Genomic DNA, 18143 nt, shown 5'->3' with positions numbered 1-18143 from the left:
GAGACTCAGACCCTAATAAAATCTCAAATCAGCTGTTTAAACTTTGGTAAATTACTTGATATCTATTAATCCATTTCTTCATTTTAAAAGTGAATATTAATAACAATGGTAACTAGAGTTTATTGGGAATCGTCTCTGTCTTGGACAGGATTGGCGAGTACTTTACCTGTATTCCATCTTTTGATTCTCAAGAAAAAAAAAATCTGTAAGTCATATGCCATTAAAATTTCTCTTTTCTATGTGTATAAGGTGAAGTTTACCAATTTTGAAGGACTTGCAGTAGGTCACACAGTTAGGAAGTGGGGCAACAGGGATTCCAGCTCTTGCTTATTCACTCAGAAACTTCCCACCTCACAGCATTGTCCTGCCACGAACGTGTCTTGTGTCACACCCAACATATAGTTGTCGTTCCTAAAATAATATTGGAAACAATGAAATTGTTGAATAATATTTCAAAATGTAAATATTCCTGAATATGTGTGCTCTATCTATGCGGAGGCATTGGGAAAAATATTTGCTAGCTAAGAATGAAAATTTGAGCATACTATCTTTATTTTTTTGCTTAAGGAGAGAGCATGAACAACTAGCACGAAGTGAATATGGGCATATTCACAAATGGATTAAAATGCGTGGATAAAGAAACAAAAGTAAAATGAAAGGAAAATGGCATCCAGGAGGACAAGGAAACTCAAAGAATCTCCCAGTGTGACTCAGTTTGAAATAGCTTCAAAAGTTTCAGCCAGCTTGAATGCACAGGCCAGCTAAGGGTGAGTTGTTCTCTGGAATAATTATTTCCACTCTTCCTTTTCTGATGTATAAACCAAAATAGTGACAGGATGTCTCTGTCTTTATGAGATGAATGTCAGTATTTTTTGGACTTCTTACATTTTTACAGAAATTGTATTTTAAAAATAAGCCTATTTGTGGAACAAACACAAAAGAAATAAGTTCCTTTACAATAAAATAATTGTAGCATTAAATATGCATTCTGTTTGATTTTAAAATACTTTCAAATAAGCACGATAAATTTTCCAGTTCATAGCATTTATTTTCCTTAAATCTTCTCACATAAGTTGTATAGATTTTGCTTCAGAAAACACAAGATAAATAAAATAATTTACCATTGGATTCCATGAATAAGTGAAAGAATGTTGCCTTTCAAGACAGGCTAAATAAGCTAAATACATTTGAGATCATGATAGTGAATCAAAAACATGCTAAATAATGTTGTTAATTATTATACGAATTAACAAGAATCAAATTTTAAAAAATAGAATTGGCATGATTTTACTGTACTCATTATTATATAAATCTTGTGAAATAATATCCTTTATTGAAAACTAGTGCTCTAAAGCTGATGTTCCTTTTTTGTTGTCAACTTTTGAATTCTGGTTTTCTCTCTTGAGCCTTCTTTCCTATCTTGTGTGGTCTCCATAGAATTCTGACCCAGAGACCCTCCAAAGATGGATTCATTCATCTAGTTCTAGTCTTTTCCACTACTTAGGATGAGGATTCTTTGCTCTCTTTTGCTCTAAGCAAAAATCATAATTCATATTATCTATAGTTTTATCTTTATATACAATGGTGCGGAAATAAATATAAGGAAAACTGTAAGAAAGAGAAAAGTAAATTTAAAAGTGGAAATTGAATTAAAGCATTAAAAATTAAGTGTATCACCACTTAAATCAAGAAAACAAACGTGCATATATACAAGATTGGGATTAAGAAGGATAGTGTAACTGCAGAATCTCTGAAAATCATAAATAATGAAATTATGTAAAAAGGCCTGAGAAAATAAGTGAATTTCTAGCTAAACATAAAACTTCGAAATTGATCCAAGAAAAGTGGAGCTTTCAAAATTCTATCATGATAGAAAAAGGGAAAATAAGTTCTCAGAAAATGATCAACAAAATTAACGAAGCCCCAAAGGTTTTAAGATATTTATTTCTTAAAAACTAAGGAAAATATGACTCTCATGCTATATAAATTGTTTAAAAACATAAGAAAGGTGGAAAGCTACCAAATGTATTTAATGAAGCCAAGATAACATTGGTAAATGGTCTTTACCAAAAAGCAGAATAAGGAAACTTGTAGACTGTCTATTTGGGACCCGTGGGAGGCTGTTACCATTAAGTACCAGATATTAATTGGGGAAACATCTGTGAAAGAGAAGAGGGAGCAGGGATAGACAGGAAACTCTTCAGCCTAGGATGCCTGTATTATACATGTAGAAGGAGGCGGGGATCAGAAAAAGATCGAGGAAAAAGATTGCAGAGCAGTGTAAGCCCAACAAAGTTCTGTCCAGCTCAATCGGAAGCTCCAACATGAAGAATGCCTGTGGGAAACTCTGAAATTGGGTTGATATGGTCAGAGCCTAGTAATCCTAGTATCCACAGTCATTGACCAGAGCTGCCCAAAAGAATGGGGCTTTGGAGTGAATGCTGCAGGGAGAAACAAAGGCCATGCCACTGAAGGCTGGCAGCTGATGGTACTCCTTGCATATAAATTCTCCCTAGATAGAGCATCTGCTGTATATAACACGTGCCATGAACTGCCACATAGACCTACACTGCGAATGAATATAAATGCCCAAAGTCTAAATAAAACACTAGAAAAATTTAGCAGCATTATAATAAAAGAATAGTATGTTGTAGCTAAATAGCACTTATTAAAGGAATATAATACATATGGAGATTCATGTGACTGGCCTTTGAGTATCAAACCCTAGGTGTTATGATTTCATGGGCAGTATAAATGGTGATCTGACATATGGAAATTTAGTCCAGAGTTGCAAAGGCAAACATTTCAAATGCCAGGATCTGATTTCTTATTGAGTTATTTCCTATTTTGGCAATACTATATGGCATGTTTCAATGTATCTGTAGTTTTTTTTTATTTACATTATATTAATGATTTTCATCCACAACATCAAGTGACCCAATAATCTAACACTTGATTTTATATCACCATCATCAAAGGCACTTAAACATTTGATATCTGTTCTCTGATGAGAGTTGGTAAAATGAATATAGAACACATGATCAACATTGCAAAAATTATTTCGGTAAACATTCACATCATAGTTACTGGTGGAACCTTAGAAGATTTCTCATTAAACAAGTTTTGAAAAAGATATGCTATTTCAAATCTGATTATTATTAAACTGTGATATGTAATTAATAGCAACTGTAATAATGATGTAGAAGAAAAAACTATCATTATGTTTATGTGATATTTCCTTACTCTGGAAAATCTAACAGAATCAACTAAAAGCCATTACAATTAATAAAAAGAATATTGTATAATGGCTATTTATAAAAAAATATTAAAACTAGTAATTTTTAAATGTTAACTGGTAACTGACTTGAAAATGTCCTGACCCATAATAGATGCATAAGTTATATAACTTATAGGAAATATTTCAAAAAGAAACTTTTTAGGAACAGAACGAAGATAACCAAAAACTTTCTTGCAGCAAAATAAAGATGAACAAAAGGAAAGACACACCTTGTCACTGGGTGAGAAGACTAAATGTTATCAAGATATCTTTTTCTTCAAATAGCTTACAAATAAATATTTGAAATGGAAATTGGTCAGTTTAGCCAAAATTATCCTAAAATTCAAAGTAAATGGTAATTATGCAAGATTAGCTAAGAAAATACTAAAATGCTTGATATGCCTTTCCTGACATCAGGTGTTAAAATGCTATAGATTTAAAAATATTATATTTTGCTAATATTATTAATATCTTATAAATATGAAATGCAAATCTGTTGGGAGAATATAATTTACTTTTGTTTTTATTTTTGATCAGTTCTTCAAATTAGCAAATATGCAAATCTTACACAATTAATTATATTAATCTTCCAAAGTTAATTATATCCATTTTTATCAAAAGTTAAATTTTAGGAAAAATAAATTTAAAAAATATAGAACAATGTTTAAGATCAGTGTAAGAATGGTTTACTGAAAAAAACATAAAAGCTAAGGATTTTACACTTAAAAGCGTAAGTTTCAGAAAATATCAAAATAAATTATGAAGTCAAATAGCCTTGGGCAATACTCAGGAAAATGGCAGAAAGGTGGTTAATAGTCACACTATATGACTAGCTTTTATGAATTAATAAAACTAAATAAGCATGTCAACTGAAAATAGACAATGAGTATTAATAGGCAAGACCGAAAAGAAAACAAATTAGCAACAAACATTATTTAAATACAATTAAAGAAAAATATCATTTTATTTATTAACTTGTCCAAAGAGTTTTTTAAAGTTTAATTCTTTGTGTTGTTAAGGATGCAAAATGGCAGGCACTATACCCATTGATGTGCATATATAACTTACAGATTTTCTTGATTGTAATTTTGCATTATATGAACTGAAGAGTATATTTATAGCCTTTGCTATAGTGACTTTTTTTTCTAAAAATTTTGAAAATATATAAAGATACATAGAAGGGTACATAAAATACATAAGAGAATATTAATTGTATGCTGTTGCTTTAGAAAGTCTTACAACAACTTGAGCTCAGCAGTTGGAAATCAACTAAATAAATAATTTAAATTGCAAATGTGATTGATTATTATGGAAACAAACTATGTTATGAAAAAATGCTTAATGAAGTGGAAAATTTTTACAATTTATGACTGGCTAAAAAGTTATAAAATATTGTTACAAAAGAATTGTTCGGAGCAATGACTAAAGGCAAAAATATCAAATATAGAATTATTTGTAACATAAATAAGAACAGAATTACACAAACATACAACATAGAGCAACAGGTTGATACTAGCAATAATGGATATAGACCTCTGAAAAACTTACCAAAGAGCAAACAAATAAAAACCCTGTTAATGCTATAGCATGAAAGGACTAATATCAATAATATTATGATCTTATCAATTTTCCATTATAAGTCAAAGAATTTTTTGTTTGTTCTTGCCTACCTTATGAAAAGAGAGGCTTCCAAAACTTTAATGATCTGATGATTCACACACTAAAACTCCATGGCAGGTGAAAGCGAAGATTGAGAAGCAAGAAACTAAAAGTAAAGTTTGAAAGTTGGGGATAACCCATTGGATGTAATTTGGGGACTAGTAGCTCTGAAAAAAAAGAGGGATTTGAAAAGGAGGTCAGATTTAGTAATAAGAAGAGAATTCTGACCCAACTCCATTAAGCGTCTTCTCTCCTTCTGCAGAAACCAGTGGGAATCCAGGTTCTTCCGCAGGGGCTTGGTTTATAGCCCAGGAGAGACAAGCAGAGCCAGAAGAAGGGGAAATGAAGGTACAAGAATGGCAAGTGGGGACTGACAAAGCAAAGTTACTGTCAAAGATACAGAAGATGACATGAAAAACAGAGATGGATGGCTAATACTTAACATTGACTATCACACGTTTCCTGATATCACATTGAAATTCCATCACTTGCATTTTTCCCTACTCCTTTCTTCAAAAAGTAAATTTAGATGATTGAATGCTGTTGATTCACCTGCCAAATAATCACCACACCACTTCAACCCTGTTGTGATAAACATGGTTCTTTCACTCAAGCCATCCAGAAAAACATTACATTTCTTTTTATTTCTGTTTGTTTATATCTCATCAGGAAACATAACTTTTCCCCTAATATTTCTCTGTCTATATAATTGTTTCAAATCTAAAATGTCTGTTATCCTGTACCATAACTTATTCTTCTTCTGTTTGTAGGTAAGCCTCTTTTAGGATCTTTAATGAGATGTGAAAGTGTAATAAACTGCATGGATATACACAGAAAATAAATTTTCAAATACTTCTTATAAATTTTTGTTTTCATAAGTGTTTTTCACAGCAGAGCTAACTTTTCTGAGAATAGAAAATCAAATCAGGAAGCCTCTGATAATGTTCAGAAAATGCATATATGTCATATAAACCCTATAACGATCATGCCCAGGAATGAATCAGCAGCCTGGGACTTTCTTATCCTTTTGGTGTAAAATTGATGGGAGGTTAACCTCAGGTAGGAGAGAAGGCTGAGAACCACCCTTAAGCACTTCTTAGCAGACAGGTGGAAATAACATGGACAACATTTACAAGTTCTTAATTGTATACAGTAACAAGCAGCATACGACACTCTTGATGAGTCTTTTGGGAATTGGAAGGATAAAAATGATGAGTATGACTTTCTTATATGTGGGCTTTTGGTCTAAGGCTATAGATGGCTCAAGAAATTCCCATTTATTACGTTCTCAGTTCATTGATAATGCTTCTATTTTTATGAATCACTAAGACCAAGCAGCAAAATAGGCTAAGAGTCATGTAGATCTTTGGGCTAATAAAAGCTATGTTTCAATGGATTCTATTATAATTTTAAAGTAGCTCAATACTAGAAAAGATTGCCTATGAAGCATACACAGTGCACTGCTCAGAGATTTTTTTCTTTCTCTCTTCTTCCTTTCCCCTTCTTGTTCCACAACTCTCTTATTCTACCCTCACCCCCAAAGGACTTTGGTATCTGTAATTTAGAATCCATTAGGTTCTTTGAGAAACAACCTTGAAACTATGTAAGAAACAAATTTGGTAAGAAAAAAAAAATCTCTGATTTCCATTTGACAAAAAAAAAAAAGTGAAAAACCTATAAAAGTATTACTTGGGGGCACTTATAAATTCATTTTCTGTAAGAAAACTGGACAGGGTTTTCATCAATCCGCTCTATAAATTAGAATTATTTTTAAAAAGAATTATTTGCAGCCATTGTTACATTGATCAAAACAGTAGGTGAATAAGATTTCCAGAACTGTGGTTCTTTACCTTTTCTGTAGCAGCTATTAATATATTACATTAAAAAAATCGAGAAAAACAGCTTGAATGTATACGGGCAAATATTGTTTACAATAGAAACAACCCCAAATGTCTTTAAAATACAAAGAAATCCTACATATACCAACACATCAGGGGGCAAATCCTTATTTGGCTTGCAGAGTAATCAGTTTTATCCACAGAAAATAGGTCCAGTTTACTGACAGCTATATGCTGAATAGTAAATTGACTCTTTATAATATCATCTCTGCTATTGTTACACTATGGGCCCCGTTCAAGAATCATTGTCCAGCTGCTCCATGAAAGCCTGCATAAAGATACACGAACCCTGAAAGTAATCTATTTCCCAGTTCTTTGTGGCCCTGGAAAGGCACAGAATTTATGGGGACTTGTTAGAGAAGCCAGGCTAATAAAAACAGAAAGATACCCTAGTGTTCTTGGCAGTGCATTGTGCTTATACATGTAAAAGTGTTTAAGATTCTCTGTCCAAGATGATATTCTTGCCATCCAGTGAATGAAATTCTAGGAGAAGCTGGCCAATAATATTCAACAATGCCTTCTGTTTATTGTGGCTAGGAACAATTAAGTCTGTCCAATGAAAAATGGCAGTTTGCAACAAGTCCTATTTCCTTATTATGGTTTTCTTTTGCTCTAAAAATCCAATTGTCTATGCAATGACAGTCATAAAGTTTCTAATAAGAACAGAGTGATAAGTATGGCATAATAGGATTAATAGAACATTAGAAATAAAAGCATGTCTTTGTTATTTTTTAAAACCTTTGTAAGACTCTTTTCTTTTTTTTTTTTTTTTAATTTTTTTTTTCAACGTTTTTATTTATTTTTGGGACAGAGAGAGACAGAGCATGAACGGGGGAGGGGCAGAGAGAGAGGGAGACACAGAATCGGAAACAGGCTCCAGGCTCCGAGCCATCAGCCCAGAGCCTGACGTGGGGCTCGAACTCACGGACCGCGAGATCGTGACCTGGCTGAAGTCGGACGCTTAACCGACTGCGCCACCCAGGCGCCCCTGTAAGACTCTTTTCTAAAGCCAAATTGTCCATTAAACATGGAAGAAAAACCTGATATATAATTACTGAAGTAATTACTTGTTATGGCTATTTTCGAAAAATTGAGAATTTTAAATAATAAAAAAATCAAGAGTGTCTGTCTTCAATAACTAAAATCTGTTTGAAAACGTATAACATGGGTAATGGTAGATATGACTGTTATAATTCTTTCTATTCCTTACCTCTGCCTGCATATTTATTTATTTTTTAATGTTTTTTAAATTTATTTTTGAGACAGAGAGAAAGAGAGAGTGAGTGGGCAGAGAGAGGTGGGCAGAGGATCTGAAGCGGGCTCTGTGCTGACAGCAGTCCTACATGGGGCTCGAACTCACGAACCGGGAGATCATGACCTGAATTGAAGTCAGACGCTTAATCGACTGACGCTTAAGCAGGTGCCCCTCTGCTTTTCTAAGATATAAGTAGAGGGAGGTGAATATGAGAAAAACCTAACCTGAACTGTGGTATAATCAGATTATATACAAATATTTGGCACAAATGATTTTCTTCGTATTGACCGAAGTAGAATTAAAAGACAAGAGAAAAGTAATATACTTGCTGGACTCAAAAATACAAGCAGTAAAATCAAATAAATTTTCATAAGGTGTTTTTCTAAAACTGTGTTGATGGCATAGCCTCAGGCAGATGACTACTAACAATGCACTTTGCTGCACTAGCCATATTTCCAGGGCTCCATAGCCTCCTGTGGCTGATGGCTACAGTATTGGGCAAAACAGTTTATAGAACATTTCTATTAATCTGGAAATTGCGGGGTGCCTGGGTGGCTCAGTCACTTGGGTGTCCGACTTCAGCTCAGGTCATGATCTCACCGTCCGTGAGTTTGAGCCCCACATCAGGCTTTCTGCTGATAGCTCAGAGCCTGGAGCCTGCTTTGGATTCTGTGTCTCGTTCTCTCTCTACCCCTCCCCCCACTAGCACTCTGTGTCTCTCTCTCAAAAATAAAATTAAAAAACCATAAAAAAATTTTTAAAAAATATGGAAATTGCAATTAAAGAGTGTAGTTCTAGAGAATATTCGTTGGCATGTCTATGAACTTTTCCTGTTCAGAGAATATTTTTATGACCTTGGCTTTGAAAGAAGTAAAGACAGATTTATTCAAAGAACTATATAATAATATATAGATTCTCAATAGTTTTGCTATATCTAATGATCAAGCACTGTCTAGTCCTGATACTCTTTGGAACCTATCTATCAACAACTCTTTATTGAGTGCTGTTCTCCCAGGCTTTGCTGTAGATGCAGGAATCCATGAATGAACACACAAAATCCCTGTGTTCAGGGCTCCAGCATTCACATTTTTCCTCAATACCTTTCTGTAATTACCTAATACCAACCCTAAATTTTAGTCGATATATTCAGAGTCCTACAATTTTTTTCCAGTATTATTTGTACTTTTAATGAAATTAGGTATGAACTATTAGTAAATGGAAAATTTAAGTGACATTGGGTTTTAATAAAATCTTTTGTATCAACATGCATCCCCTTGCTTTATTTCTTGTACCTTTAAAGCGTCTACTTTTGTTAGTTTCTTTCTGATCTCCCAGATATGCATTCTCTCTCAGAGGCAAAAACCTTTTGTTTGCCAGATCTTAGATTTAAAAGTATTTTAAAATATATATAATGAATTTAAAATCTGATAAATTAGGCAGAAGCACAAAAGCAAATAAAATAGCTGATAGTTGTCTTCAGTCACATTTTTTAAAAATTCCAACTTGATCCTATTATAGTCTAAAATCTTTACTTCTTTTTTGTTTGTATTAGTTAATAAATAAGCATACAGCTGTTTTTTAAAAAGACCTACTGCCAATTTCTCTCTAAGTCTTTTTTTTCTCTAAGCTTATTTTATCACTAGTTCCATTTCCCTGCCTTTACATTTATAACCCTATTCTTCACTAGAAAGGAATTTGAACAAGCAAACACATTTTGGCAGAAAAAAAATCACCAAAAGCTGTTAGCCATAAATATTCTTATAGTGTCATACTCCTATAACTCATACTGAAATCATAGAACTTGAATTACATGTGCAATTGTGTAGCGGGCACAATTCCTTTGCATGTGCACACATCTACACACACCCACGCACGAAGTTTAAATGCCTTTTAACTGTGGGCTTAAGTTACATAAGTCTGGCTATTCAGAGTTAATAGCAAGATTCTATCTTTAGCCCATCCACTAACATATAACAGCAGAGTTTGAAAACCACCCACCCACTGTGCAAAGACCAGAAGTAAAGTATATGGAATTTATTGATGGCTTTTTTACTATGAGTATGTTCAAATTGATTTTAAACATTGAACAAATAGGGACTTAAATTTGAAACTGTTAAAACAAAAAATTTGAAACTGTTAAAACAAAATGTGGAAACTGTAGACCTTCTTCTACAATGTCACTAATTTTGAATGTGCATTTTTACTTTCAGGATAGAGTGATGAGCAGGAGCTCAAGAGAGTGTTGATGCCAGTGTCGGATGAAATCGAGGACACGAGCCAACGCGCTAGTTCTAACAAGACTCAGTAAGTTTGTGCTTGTGTCGGGCTCTGCACCAAGCAGTGGTGAAGTAGAGCGAGGACACTCATCTTCACAGTCTAGCTAGTTAGAAAAAGACACACAAAGGACTCACAATAATGCAGTGTGAACATTCTTACAAAAGGAGCATTTATGAAGCAAGTAAGGGTCCAGAAGAGGTGGTGATTAATTGAATGATTTTTCATATACATTTTTGACTAGTAATTCCATTGATGTGAAATAATAGCTTGATGAACACAGTTGTATACTTTCTGTAATAGATACTGAAAACATGCCATTAGTTCTTATCACGGACATGATACTTTACACCAAGCTCTCTAAAATTCTGCCTTGAACTATCAGCAATAGCCAAATTATGGAAAGAGTCCAAATACCCATCCACTGGATGGATATATATATATATATATATATATATATATATACACACACAAACACACACACATACATATATGTATACATACATATATACATATATACATACATATATATATACATACATATATATGTCCATATATATATCCATATATATGTCTATATATATATATGTATATGTATGATGGAATATTACTCAATGATTAAAAAGAATGAAATCTTGCCATTTGCAACGACATGGATGGAACTAGAGTGTATTATGCTAAGTGAAATAAGTCAATCGCAGAAAGACAAATATCACAATTTCCCTCATATATGGAATTTAAGAAACAAAACATATGAACATAAGGGAAAGGAAGGAAAAGTAAAATAAGATAAAAACAGAAAGGGAGGTAAACCAAAAGAGACTCTTAAATATAGAGAACAAACAGGGTTGATGGAGGGAGGTGGGTGGGGGGATGGGCTAAATGAGTGAAGGGCGTTAAAGAAGGCACTTGTTGGGGTGAAACTGGGTGTTATATGTAAGTTAATGAATCAGTAAATTCTAATCTGGAAACCATACTACACTATATGTTAACTAACATGAACTTAAATTTAAAAAATAAGTAAAATAAAATTCAGCCTTGAATAAGAAGGAGTTTTCAGATTATTCAGAAAGTATAGTCACCTACCTATTAGACAACATGCTTTTGAGAGAACATTTTGAGATACATGGGGTAATATACTTTTTGGTAAAAAAATAAATCTGGGACTTTTTTTTTCAGCAGACTTTCCTGGTATGAAACTATGAAAATAAGGTTTAATGTTTATATGGTACATATAAAAATAATAGACTAGATGACAGGAATTTTACTTATAGGAAGTTCCTCTTTTTGTCTTTAATTCTAGCACAGCACCAAGCATATGATAGATAATTTAAATTTATTTTTGACCACTTAAATAAAGGAATGGATACATTTAAATATGTAGGTGTTTGTAGTGTGGATCACCCATGCATGTCAGTGCTCTAGGAAAGGAACCCAGACAGAGGAAGCCTTGCTAGAACTTGTTTCATGTGCAGTTATACTCATTCAGTCCCATGGGTACTAGAAAATCTGTTGTATAATAGAGAGATCCCTATATCTAAAGTGTCTAGAAGAAAAAAGGAAGTATTTTAGTTAGACATTGCCTTTGGATTCTTTTCCAGTCCCCAAGGTCAGGAGAATGAAATGTCATTGAAGGCAATCTCTTTCTAGTATTATGTAGCAGAAAATAACCCATACTCCAAGGGTGCAACAAATATAGGGACTGGATAATCTAAGTCAAGATAATATTCTATGAGAGAATAAGACAGAATTTTTCCATCATTAAATCAAGGACCCAGAACATGAAATAAAATCACCACATTCAACCTCTCCTCTATGAAATCCTTTTCCTGATTCCAGGACAAATTTAGTTCTTAATTTGTTGAGGCATTCAATGCTCCAAACTTAGTTCAAATGGAGCACTCAAAGAATGAGTTACCAGCATAATCTCAAGACTGGGATTGCTCAATTTGTAAATGAATCCTGTTCCATTTCCACCTTAAATTCTAATAATATTCCTGACACAATATTTGTGCTCCAAAAAGAAAATATAATAAATAGATGATAGGTGGATGATAGATAGATAGATAGAAAGATAGATAGATAGATAATAGATTAATTGAATGAATAATGGTCATGCAAAGTTATCTGGAGATTAATTGCTAGATGAGAGACTATTCCATCTATAAACCTGACTTGTTATATAAATGATGAAGAATGTAGTAATGTTACCTTTCTTGTAATTACTAGTTTCTATAATATTTTGAAAGTATCCTCACATGCTACATGATAAGTTTCTCCCTTTAGAAATATGTATGACAGACCAAATGAAATAAATCAACAGCCTCAAGCTGGTCCAAGGGCCTAAATTCCTTAGTTATTACTGAAGTTGGTGGTTTGTGGAATGGGGTATGTGTGTTTGTGAATGTATGTGTGTCTTGTTGAGACCCTAATTTTGTAACCACAAACTCACTCACCCATAATCAAAGAGTGATATTTCAAATACAGTAATTTATGTTACATAGTCCATTAATTACATTAGTTTTCTGCATATATCCAGATGTGCGCATAAACATTCACTGGAGAATATACAATGTTTCTGCTCTAAAATAGTTCACAGCACAGCAAATATAGGCATCCATTCTCCCAGGGGATAGGTGGTCTAACATCAATTTAAATAGATGTGGGCTGAAATTTTAGGTTTGGTTTAAAACTTAAGCTTTCACAATCTTGGCCTTATATTAGACCTTAGTTCACTGTTCCTGGGGAGATTTTAATGGCATCCCAATCTCCTAAACAGTGTGCAGTACATTCTGCTTTTCACATTACCATTCCTAATGTGTCCTTGAAATACCTGGGGTGCTGGAGATTGTTTGACCACAATGAACAAGTCTTGTATTATGTTGCTGGAAGAATACTTAGAAGCACCGGTAATAAAAATGACAGTATTTAGTTATTAGTAATTTATTTAATTAAAAAAAATCTGAAATGTTCTGACATGAGGGTCCAAATGGCCACGTGCAATTTGACTTCAAATATGTTAAGATTATCCTTGTCTTATGACTTCATCTTTATCCAAGAGGCATAGAAACTAATCCTGTGCAGGATAAGCAATTATGACTTTTAGAAGGTGCTATTCCTTGAGTCTTGGTTCTCTTGCCCTTTGTGTTAGACTCATTACTGGTGGCTGCCTTTCGGCTCTAAAGAATGATAGCTGACAAAAGTTCTCATAAATCTAGCATCTGCTCTTTAATTTGTCTTTGTAGAAACATAATATTTTCTCTGTGGAGATGTCACACTTCTTATTTGGGAGAACATATTTATTAAATACAAAACACTGAAAGGTATTCGTCAGAGCTGATTTTAAACAACAAAATCTGTATAGTCTCGCTACTTTGTCTTTAGCTTAATACTATTAGCTTCCCTGTTACAACACACAAATAAATAGGAGAGAAAATTTTGGCCAAGTATGAATCCATTTAAAATTCATAGATTTCAAGTTTCATGCTTTTGTGGTTCCCATTTGGCTACCTAATGCCAAAATGTAGCTCCTTAGGACAGGGGGAGAAGGGGACTTATTAAAAATAATCTCACAAACGTTCTTGGACACAGGATGACTTTCATGAACAACATTATGACAAGTTAAGTGCAAATGAATCAGAACATATGGATTAAATTTCCCTTGAAGTGTACATGGTTTTGTAAATTACGAGAAAAAAGGGAATGGGAAAACGCAGTTTTAACTTTGCCAAACCCAAGACATTTGAACAATTGTTCAGGAGAGCATGCCAAACCCATATTTTCCTCCTTTAAATCCACCTAATATAAGAAGAAACACTTTGAACTTATATAGCCAGTTCCTTCTCAGTAACTCAAAGTCATTTTGGAGTTCCTTCACGTCTTCCATATAGTAGCCTTGCAAACAAATTTTGGATATATCCTTGCAATTTTTAGTTTCTATGCATGATTATAGAAAAAGTTGAAAAACTGTGTGCTTTATAGATAAGGAGGAAGTAGGTGCTAGAACTCAAATTAAATGGGAGCCAATGAATTCTTCTGTTTACCAAACTCTAAAAAAAAAAAAATCTTCCTCAGCAACATCATAGATAAATGCTGTGATTACTATCATGAATCGATTACAGAAGTCTCTAACTATCTGGAAGGCAGGACCATTTCCATAAGTGCAGTGTTACACCCAATTTCTGACAAACTTTTTGGTCATCTGCCCATTTATTTTTGTAATGAATTTATTGAGTAATGAAAATGTGTTCATTTAAAAAAAATGAAATTCCAGATAAACCATCAGGGAAAAGTCAGAAATAGTACCTACTGCAACATTTTGAGGTGAGATCTTCTACAATTTCTCCTAAATATAATTACACATAAATACTGTTTATAACACAATGCCATAATATACATTATTTATTATTATTTATAATTATTATTTATTCTAATTCATTTTTGACATATACAGTGTGTATAGATAACATATACACTTGTTTTATACTTAGATTTTGTAACTGTTATTAAAATTTGACCATACGGCCAATGGAAAATTTGACCATACTGCAAAATATGACCATACTGCATACCTTATTTTCTAATATTAAATTTTCTCTAAATTTATTGTAATTTTATCTTTTTTACTATATGTTAACAACATAATTTACATAATATCATTTCATAATCTACACCTGTTAGACACTTTTATGGTTTCAATTTTGTCTATATTATTAAAAATGAATATAGGGTATAGGTGGGGCCCCTGGGTTGCTCAGTCAGTTAAGTGTCCAACTTTGACTCAGGTCACGATCTCTCAGTTCGTTAGTTCAAGCCCTGTGTAGGGCTCTGTGTTGACAGATCAGAGCCTGGAGCCTGCTTCCTACTCTGTGTCTCCCTCCTCTCTATGCCCCTCCCCACTCATGCTCTGTCTCTCTGTCTCTTTGTCTCTCTCTCTCTCAAAAATAAAAATAAACATTAAAATAAAAAATGGGTACAGGCAAATTTTGAAGTTTGTACTCATAGAGCCTGTAAACTTTTAAATGATCGGTTTTCCGACACACACATTTCAGTTCAATATTCGTGTAGACCCCACAAGGGGTAGCAGTCTTACCTCTTTGTTTCACTGCTTACCTCTTTGATTCACAACCATAATGTGGCACATAATAGAAACTCAATGCATGCATGCATGAATGAATGAATGAATCTTCCTGTTCTAGAGCCCTCTAAACACTCCACTCTCTGAATATCACTCTGATCTTCTCAGCACATTCTGGTCTCCATTAGAACAGAGCAAGACCCTATTCCTTCTTCCCTTATTTATTTCAATCTATGTTTCAGTTCTACCGACAGTGTCCTTGGTTTACTTGTGTTGTCAATCTATTTGATCTGCTTTTTGCAATGAGCAGGCATTTTTCATTACAAACCTGACCAAAAAAAAAAAAAAAAGAACACTTTATTTGTTTGAAGTACTAAATGCCATAATATACAGTACGTATATCAACTTGGAAACTACAGATACAAATTGGGTGAAGCCAGTAAGAGAGAGAGAGAAAAGAAATATGTCCATAGGGCAAAAATATGGATTCCTTTACATCTACTGTTACTCTCCTGAGAGTCATCAATATATTATTTTCCATGTCTTCCAGCAAGGCCTTCTTCAGCATCATTTGCACGAGATGGTTCTAATACTTGAAATTCTACCTTCTTCCTCAGCGATACAGCCACGTTTCTTCTCACCCAACTAGTCCCCATATAAAGTGGCAATACCAAACATTTCCATTTTTTTCCTGCTAAGAGATTTTAAATAAGCACAGCTTTTTAGCTTTATATGCACCACAATTATCGCACGTCATGAATTTACTTAAAAAGCATTTGTCAAAACATTCAGTCAATGTAATTACCATAAGCAATGTCATGTGCCCAGTACTGTGTGTTTTATTAATATATTTTATAAATGATGGTTAAATGCTTTCCATGTACTAGGCACTGTGTTGAATTTAGCCCCATATCAGATGTGGCCATTGCTGTCAAGTTCCTTGCATCTAGTAAAGGAGAAACAAAAAGTATATCCTTAAAACCCAAGAGACTATGATAGGCAATATGACAAAGAAAACCTGGGAATTTATGAGGACAAACAGGAAAACACATGACTATTTTTGGAGAAAAGGACAAAAAAAAAAGCCTGCATAGCTGAGTTAGAGTTAGAAATCATGAAAGAAACAAAGGGACTAATTGCAAAAGTACTTGGAATGCAGAATCAGTAGGACCTGGTGAACAATCTGTTGCTGGTATGGATGGGAGAAAGATCCTTGCATCTCTTTGTGATTGCAGGTTTGAGTGAAATTTATGTATCCCAGTTTGTATATCATATATGTGAATTTTATATATATGCATATATATACATATATATAAATTTGTATATTTCAGTTTCTATAATATATATATTAATATGCATTTAAAAATAGATTCATGTTCTGTATATTATTTTTCAGTCTCTTTTTTGTTGTTGTTAGCATATTATGAACCTATTTTCACCTCAGTTCATATAGCTCCATAACACTTTCCATTGTATGAGGAAAAATATCCATCAACAGGATGAGGGACTAATCAGCTCTAGTGCACCCCTTAAAGACTTATAAACAGCAAATTACATGATCAAAATTTTGTATTGAAAAGATTTCCCTAGCAGGGTATTTTGGAGAAGCCACACCTATGAGAAAGGAAGATTAGCTAGGATAATAAAATATTCTATGTGAAGATGAGTAAGTTCTGAACTGAAAACAGTGCAATTGATAAAGGACAAATTATACCATGGACAAGGTCAGTTATGAGTAGGGCTTGTAAATTTCAAATACATAGGAAAAGGAGATTATATTAAAAAGAGATTTTAAAGATATTTAGTATGCACAAGGAGATGGATTTATAGCTGAGAAACATATGGGTGGGAAGAATATGAGGGAAAAAAAAGCAATAAAAGGGAAGTGAAGATTTTGTCTTGATTGCAAGGAGGAGAATTCACTAAGAGAACACCGAAAGAGGCCTGCCTTGAGAGGATAAGGGTGAGATGATGAATCCAGGTTTCGATTTTGTATTTGAAGAACTTGGGAAATATTCTGAAGAATGTGCCAATAGCTCAATTAGGTTGGGGCCATACCTGTGGTGTCTTCTGCAGAGAGGCATAATTGTAGGTTTGGTACAAATAACATCAGTTAGGAATAGCATGAGGAATGAGAAGAGTTGAGGGCAGAGTGTGAATGGAAGGAGGACTCAGGGACAGTGGTAGAGGAGAGAGAGCCTTAAAATTGTCATGGCAGAAGATAGAGTCAGATGTTGCTTTGAGATTAATGAAAACAAGTATCAAAAGATACTTGACAAATAAGAAGATACTAAATTACTTTTGAAAAAGCATGTCTAATTGATAGATAGATAGGGAGATAGATAGGGAGAATATCTAGATTCCTGTTGATTTAAAAGTAAGTGAACTTAAGGAAGTAGATTCAACAAATGTAGAACTTTCTCATGGAGATTGGCTTAAAGGGAAAGAGAACAACTGGGTGAGAACACAGGGGTCAGAAGAATGTGTGTAAAGGTGTGTCTTGTGTAGGTGCACATGGCATCTGTGAGCATGCATGAGTGACAAGATTGGAGAGGCTTTGATGTGTATGATCTGCAAGGAGACTGCAAGTCAGTGAGGGACTGAAAATTTATAAGAAAAAGGACAAATAGACCAGAAGAACAGGTATTGGATTCAAAGACGTGGTGGAGACAATATCCCTTGGAAGAATACATTCTTCTGTTA

This window comes from Panthera pardus, unplaced genomic scaffold (genome assembly GCF_024362965.1).
Source record: "Panthera pardus isolate Hobbes unplaced genomic scaffold, ASM2436296v1 HiC_scaffold_7, whole genome shotgun sequence".
NCBI classification, from domain to species: Eukaryota; Metazoa; Chordata; class Mammalia; order Carnivora; family Felidae; genus Panthera; species Panthera pardus.
The sequence above is the reverse complement of the archived record's forward strand: the minus strand, read 5'-3'. Positions refer to the sequence as shown.